The sequence below is a fragment of the Schistocerca piceifrons genome, chromosome 8 (genome assembly GCF_021461385.2).
Source record: "Schistocerca piceifrons isolate TAMUIC-IGC-003096 chromosome 8, iqSchPice1.1, whole genome shotgun sequence".
Taxonomy (NCBI): domain Eukaryota; kingdom Metazoa; phylum Arthropoda; class Insecta; order Orthoptera; family Acrididae; genus Schistocerca; species Schistocerca piceifrons.
Window position 1 is genome coordinate 453,161,098 of NC_060145.1, and position 8,216 is coordinate 453,169,313.

The 8,216-nt window shown below is 45.3% G+C and overlaps 1 non-coding gene across 1 annotated transcript; it reads left to right on the plus strand.

The window, feature by feature from the left end:
* Positions 1-7,021: 7,021 nt before the first annotated feature.
* On the plus strand, positions 7,022-7,093 carry Trnae-uuc. The gene has a single exon. It is a non-coding gene; the product is annotated as a tRNA-Glu (tRNA).
* Positions 7,094-8,216: the final 1,123 nt, after the last annotated feature.

The following is an 8,216-nucleotide window of genomic DNA, read 5'->3' on the forward strand; positions in this document are numbered from 1 at the left end:
CACTCATTGTCGAATGTCGTTCAACTGAATCCGCGATCGTAACATTTAGTTGTAAGTACAAGGATAAAATATATATGTCACCAACTTCTTAGGATGATGATTCTACCTGTGATTGCTTGGCGTGCAGCGCCAGTGACCTGTGTGAGGATGATTCACGGTTCCGGTTAAAGGTAGGAGCTGTCTGAATGGAGAAGACTGTTGGAGTGTAGGAATGTAGTTGACTTAACCAGGTTGTCCTCTAGACTACCGAATAGCGAACTAATACTTAATAAGTGTTGGATAGCTGTCGTGATCGCGTGGAAATTTGAGAAGATTCAATATTAAGGTGTGTTCGGGCTGAACCGTTATTCCCTCGCATGTAAATTGTCTGGTTAACTGTTTCTGCGCATTTCGCACCTTTATTTAGTTGAGAGAAGACAATTGTGGTGTGTACATCTCGCATGTGAAAGACACGCTCGCCAGTTCTCTAGACATGAGAAACATCTTAGTTGACCGTGTAAATTATAGGGATGATTTGGAATCTGCTACTGAGACGCCCTGCTAAACCCGCAGGACAGGACAGGTAGTTTAAATTGTGGAAAGGAGGCCAAAATAAGTGGCTTTAAGTTATACTCGAACATAGAACATTATGTATTTGATCAAATATTGCAAGAGCCAAGAAAATTTTTAAACAACACAGCATTGGTTTTTGGAAGTTAATTGCTGGCTGAATGCGCCATACAATCTCATGCATTAAGGGGAAGTCCACTTTAATTTAAAATCGGCTGAAAGCCCATAACTTAAGACTCACACTAAAATCAGAAATCTAAAAAGCAGAAGGCCTTACCTTAAATCAGTTCTTTCAATCAGGCTGAAGGCCCAAACAATCTTACGCCTTAAGGACGAAACAACCTTAATTTAAAAATCGGCTAGAAGCCATACAAACACAAACAACAAGAACAAATCAGAAAAGGCAGTACATACAACGGCGCTCAGAACTTTCCGAGGGTCGGTATGGAATTCAAACACTAACGCTCGCTTAGGTGAGACAGGCAGTCGGCCCAACCATCTCGATCCGACGACAACCCGACAGACACTCGACGTACCGACCGACAAGATAACTTCCGCTCCACCCGACCAGCACACAACAGGGAGTTCAATGGAACATCGTAGAAGCTATTGGCACCCACAACTAATTATACACAGTTGCAGAAGCAACGAAAAAAAGCATGCCAAATTCACAAGAACGCAAAATCCCAAGACTGGCTAAGTTTCACTGAAGCTCGAAATTTAGTGTGGACGCTATTGCGAGATGCTTTTAATAGTTTCCATAACGAAACATTGCCTCAAAATGTGGTAGAAAACCCAGAGATTCTGGTCGTATGTAAAGTACACCATTGGCAATAATGTCAATACTGTCACTGCACGGTAGCAATGGAAATGTTACCTATGATGGTGCCACTAAAGCGGAGTTACTAAATATAGTTTCTCGTAATTCCCTTACGAAAGAAGATGAAGAAAATATTACAGAATTCGAAACCAGAAGAGCTGTTTACATGAGTGACATAAATGTAGATATCGTAGGTGTTGCGAAACGACTCAAATCACTTACGAAAGGCAAGTCTTCCGGTTCAGATGGTATACCAATCAGGTTCCTTTCAGAGTATGCAGACACAGTAGTGCCTTTCTTAGCAATCATACACAACCGCTCACTTAACGAAATGTCTGTTCCCAAAGACTGGAAAGTAGCCCAGGTCACACCAATATTCAAGAAAGTAAATAGGAGTAACTCCTTGAATTACAAACCCATATCACTGACCTCAATTTGCAGTAGGATTTTGGAGCATATACTGCACTCGAACATTATGAATCACCTTGAAGAAAAACACGGATTCAGAAAATATCGTTCTTGTGCAACACAGCTAGCTCTTTATTCCCATGAAGTAATGAGTGCTGTCGACAAGGGATCTCAGATTCCATATTCCGAGATTTCCAGAAGGCTTTTGATACCGTTCCTCACAAGCGACTATTAATCAAATTGCGTGTATATGGAGTATCGTCTCAGTGGTGTGACTGAATTCGTGATTTCCTCTCAGAGAGGTCACATTAAGTAGAACAGGAGTGACATCTGGTGTTCCGCAAGGTAGTGTCATAGGCCCTCTTCTGTCCCTGATTTACATAAATGATCTAGGTGATAAACTGCAAACAATCTAAGGGGGTGCTCAGATTATGCTGTAATTTACCGTCTTCTAAAATCATCAGACGATCAATTCCAATTACAAAATGATCTAGAGAGAATTTCTGTATAGTGCGAAAAGTGGCAATTGGTACATAACAAAGGAAAGAGCGAGGTCATCCCCATGGGTAACGGTACTAAAAGAAATCCGATAAATTTTAGGTATACGATAAATCGCACGAATTTAAGCGCTGTCAAATCGACTAAATACCTAGGAATTACAATTACGAGCAACTTAAATTTGTAGGACCACATAGATAATATTATGGGGAAGGCGAAACAAATACTACACTTTGTTGGCAGAACACTTAGAAGATGCGACAAACCCACTAAAGAGACAGGCTACATTACACTTGTCCATCCTCTGCTGGAATATTGCTGCGCGATGTGGGATACATAAAGGTAGGATTGATGGAGGACATCGAAAAAGTGCAAAGAAGGGCAGCCCGTTTCGTGTTATCGTGCACTGATATGATACGTGAGTTGGAGTGGCAGTCACTGAAACAAAGGCAGTTTTCTTTGCGGCGAGATCTATTTTCGAAATTTCATTCACCAACTTTCTCTTCCGAATGCTCAAATATTTTGTTGACACCCACCTACGTAGGGAGAAATGATCATCATAATAAAATGGAAAGATTTAGGTATTCCTTTTTCCCACGCGCCATTTGAGAGTGGAATGGTACAGAAGTAGTATGAAAATGGTTCAATGAACCCTCTGCCAGGCACATAAGTCTGAAGTGCAGAGTAACCATGTAGATGTAGAGAGCTGTCAAGCTACACACCATGCTGGACAGCGACAACACGATGAGGAAAATATACTGCCTGAATTTACGTCAATGGGCCAGGGCAAGTAACCGGAACGTTAACGGCCTCAAGGCAGAAGATTCCGCTGGTGCACCTCAATTCAAAGTAATCAAGTACAGTTAAACTCCACCGGAGGGTGCCTAAAATTTGTCTACTTGAAAACACACGTCGTTGCGCGCGGATATGTCCCAACGGCCGGGTAAGTCAAAACTCAACTTTCGTGTCCAGAATTGGTGAGCCACGGAACTCGTAGCATGGGAGCAGCACCACACGCTCCGACCACGCATAGACGCGCCAGTGGCCCTGGCCAAATACGCGCTGCGGAGATTTCCTCGCTGCTTCATGCCAACCGACCAACTGCTCGCACGCAGCAGAGCCGGAAACTATAAGCGGCACGGCAAAGATAATACAGGTTGCGAATATCGACACACACCGCTACTGCCACTCATGGAGAGAGAGGATAACAGGATAATCGAGATAACCGTGGGAGACTAAACACAGAATACCAATCAAGGTGGAATCCAATGCATAACACGAGCCAGCCACGGCTCAGCTACATCACCAAAATCGGTATTCACAAGTGGAAATACCAGTTTCCTCTATTTTTTCGAGTTTCCGCGTAAATGTCTCTGCAGACGTGACACGTCTCTAGTTAGTCAGTGGTTAACAGCATGCCCCGCCTAGCTAAGGTTTCTGGTTTGTAGAGTAATAATTTCCTGTCTGTTTCTTTGGAATTATGTTTTGGGAGCGGTCGGCAGGATACTGCTGTGCACTTGATATCGAGAAGTACCGTGATAATGGTAAATATCATGGCAAACCATGTGAAAATACATTTGTTGTTGTAATCCCAGTATCTGTAGATAGGTGTAGAAAAGCAAGCAAGCAGGTCCAGACCATAAACAGTAAAGTGTTTGTGCCGAGGGGGAACGAGCTCGAATTTATAGAACAGTTCTCAGAATGATTTCTGCCCGCTGAGGACGCTCTGGTCACCCGTTGGGGGTGGATGACCGCCAACTTCGCTGGGAAATATCTAATGCTGTGAGGAGTGTATTTGGTGATATCTGTCTTAGTAGTATATGTACGAATGATGTAAGAGCACTGATTTTGTATGGCGCAGGATACGAATTGTCACCGTATACAGTGATACATTGCTGGGTTGGAGGTCTGTTTCACACTCTAATATTCAAGCTCCTGTCTTCAGTGGGAGAGCAATGTAATTGAGTAAGAGACTTTCCATATTGCACGATTTGTAGGCCACTTTGCAGGGTTGAATTGTCGGTGGAAAATGGTGATATGTACAAAATACAATCATAATGCTCTAGTCACTCACAAGACATCCTTCATGCTGGTACATGGGAGCGTCTACAAAACTGATTCGAACAAGATGGAGGTACGGTATGTATGGAAAGTTTTGAGAAAATAAGTGTTCAAAGACATGTTCAAGCAGACCATCCATCTGTGGCGAAGATGCCTTCACTCATCCGCTCACCTGTGGTTGTATGATACCGAAAGTTGTGGCCGTTTTTCTTTCTTTCCTGTAAGCAAGTACTTCCAATTCGGTTTGCGTAAATGTTCTGATTTCTTCCCGTTTGTGCTTAGAGAGCGCTCTCTTTCCAAACAAGGCGAATGCTTATATGATTAGCAGTGATTTTGCAAACGAGCACAGGCTTTTAGCGGAGAGAACGTCTAACGTTTCTGAGACGTACGTTGATAGCAGGACGAGTATTTCGCTCGACGCGTCAACCACGCTGGGTAATTCTGCATGGCTAGAAACAGCTCGAATGTCCTGTTAGGATCACTAGGAACAATGCACTCTGTGCTATTCTGTGACATCAGTAGCCACAGGTATGGTGTCAGCAACGGTAAACACACATACAGTGCAGAGGTCTCTCGATTACGGAACCGGTCTGAACGCTCCTTGGAGTTCTGTGACGTCAGTATAAACTCGAAGTACTCTAACTGTATACCCGAAAATAGACCCAACTTTCACCTGCTCGCTATAGGCGGCAGCAGCGGCGACAGAGCGATGGCTCACGCTGGCTTGCGTCCAGTGGCGGCTCTTGGTGGCGTCGACGCCCACGCACCCTAGAGTGTCTGTGCTCTGCAGATCCGTCTTCCCTCCCGTCCAGTCACGTCAACAACGGTGCCCAGGTGATCAGTGATTTCAAGAGGAGTTTCTCAGGTGTATAAAAGCGATGCCAGGACCTCATGCCTGAGTGACCCGCATGGGCACCTGTGATTGTCTTGGCAGCTGATGGCTTCTCAGGCGGCTGCCAGTGCATCCTGACTTCTCAGAGCATGTGCGGTAGCCTCCTGTGCGTTCTAGTGGATGGGGTGGCGGACGGTGCCACACTTCGTTTGTGTGTCTGTTGCTTTATTTTGCAAGCAGGTCTGTAGGCTGTGCAATGCGTTATTTGGGCAGTTCACGAGTTGATATCGTGCCTGCACATTAGTATACTGCATTATTTAGGAGGAGTTTGCATGTCTGTGTGCTGTGTATTGAACTTATTTCATTACTTCAGGAGTTGTTTTCATGTCTGCAGAATGTTGTATCGAGTAGTGCACAGGTCTGTATGCGGTGTGGCATGACCACAAGCATGTCAGAACGTGTGTTAGGTATAAGTGTGATAAAAGTACTATCTAACATCCATCCCTAAATAAATTGTTCCAAAATAAAGTACACTCCTACCTCTCTCCAGCACCCCAGTGCAGACAAAGTCATTCCCCCCCCCCCCCAGGGAGCCATCTTGGTTTATGTCATGGAATGGATGACAACGCCCTCTAGTGGCATGTAGTAGGTCAGCTGGACTCCAGACACCATGGCGACCACAGTTTGCTGCCATTTCCCCTGCCATCTTGGATTATGTCACGGAATGGACGACACTGCCCTCTGGTTACAGTACTGTGTACTACATCAGTTGGACTCTGGACCCCATGGCGACTACACTTCCAGGTGGTACTGCCTCTAATTGTTTAAGTAAATAGTGCAAGCAGAATACTTATGTCGACCAAAGGCAGTGTCCTCTTGCCGCTTTTTCCGAGGAAGTGTCAGTTGGGAGACTCAAATTAGTCGAGGTAACCCAAGTGACCTATTTTCCCACCATTTTCCTAGGTTAGTAGAGGCGTGTTGCATTGTCCTGATGGAATGTGAAATTCCCGCCATTTTGTGGGGCAGGGGTGGAGGCTTAGGCTAGTAGAGGTAGCCCAATTGACCTATCTTCCAGCCAAATTCCGCCATATTGAATGACGACACAGCCAGCATGTTGGATGACGTCATTCACTGTTGACAAGTCTACAGGACGCCATCTTGGATGTAATCACCATCCCCTTCTTCGATACATTTAGCAACAAAGGAGAGCAGAGTGGCACCTGCCATGTCCCCACTACTTGAATGTACAATTCGCAAGTTAAGTATTTTTCCCTCGAATTTGAAAACAGGCCTCCTAGGAAAACACTTTTTTTGTGATTGGATAGACGCATATCCGGTCAACGATCCCTGGACAATACAGCAATCATCTCAGGCCCCAAAGGAAATCGTCCATAATTTTCATTGTTCCTGAGCTGCTACTGCAGCCCCTCTGGCAGTTTCTGTTATCCATATCTCTGCACGCTTAATACATTTCATGACTGCTTTTGCGCAGAACATGTAACGTGCTGGTTCTACACGAAACCCATACATAATTTGCATATTGTATGCGAACCTGATGCTGAAACCAAAAATGCCACACTATGATGCCTACTGTTTTGCCGTTTATTACAATCTTGACTTCTTTCCTTCATCATGAAAATATTTGTTTCCAGTTATTACTAATTACAGTTTTGCTAGTTACTCTCTTACACTGAAAGCAATGTTTGTGTAGTACGAACTGGGCGCTTTGGAAGTGAGTAAGCGAGATATTGATGACGGACAGAGTTCAGCGTTGGCGCCAGATTCGGCCCTAAAGTTGCGTGGAGGAAAAGTATTTCTGGACGCATACACACGTAGTGGATCCTTGAGGTATGTCCAGTATGGTCTAGTGGCTAGGATACCTGGCTTTCGCCCAGGAGGCCAGGGTTCGATTCCCGGTATCGGAACGTGAATTTTCTGGGCTGCGATGACAGAACTTCTCACAGCCGTTTTTCGTCTTAGTGGTGTTGCTGCTCTGGGGTCCAAGTATAAGGTGAGAGAAAGTCAAGAAAAAGAGATACATGCTCACGTGAATGTCAGGGCCGTTTTGAAGGAAGAGGACACGGTTTTGCGGTTTTGAACTGCTGATGCGACAGTGTTGCATCGCCCGTTAGCTCAGTGGGCTATAGCGTCGTGCTAGTAACGCGAAGGTCATGGGTTCGATCCCTCCACAGGCCATTCCATCTTCTCTGCTAATAGGAAATTCAGTCTCCTGCGAGACTCTGCCAGGCATATTCCAAAATTATCTGCACATCGAGCTACACGTCTGAACGTTTCTCTCAGGGGTCACCAACGGCCGGCTCCCTTTCGATTAATGAAGTTCAGCAGAGGTGGGAGGGGTAGTTGATTAGATGGGTGATCGGCGGGAACTCTGCGTGCTGTTGGACCCCTCCACTTTCACCCCCACCCTCCCCCTTTCCTGTTAGTGTTGATGTGCTATGATGCCTCCCTAAGCAATTTAAATTACGTTAACGAACTTATGTTCCAAAATTTAACGAGGCTGTCTGCAAAATGAGCGAAAGGGAAGTGCAAGAACGACTTTGGCAATAACAGAACCGTACGAATCCACAGATAATTTCTCAAATGTCATAGATAACACCGTAACGAAGCAGTGAGATTTCCGAAATTTGTAAATGAAAATTTAGCTTTTCGCATTGAAAAGGAAAAGTACTCTTGATTACCTTATTTCTCGCAGCCGATTGTCGTACCTCTCGTGTCATATCGGCCCCACCGCCGAGCTGCAGCGAGCGGCAGTCGAGCAAAGTCGGGCCAAGTCGACACACGATGAAGTGAAATCAATCCACTTAGCTGGAACGAGGCGAGAGACAAGGAGATACTACCTGTGCCGCGACACATGGCAATTTCGAGGATCGCATGGTGTTGAACACACACTATTGCGCTACACAAAAATGACAATCCTCCTGCGGTGGCCGAGAGTCTAACCCGGACCAACTGCTTGGGAAGCAACCATGCTGACCGTTACACCACCACCGCATTGCGCTGCAGGCCTCCTGCGTCGCGATCCGTTGC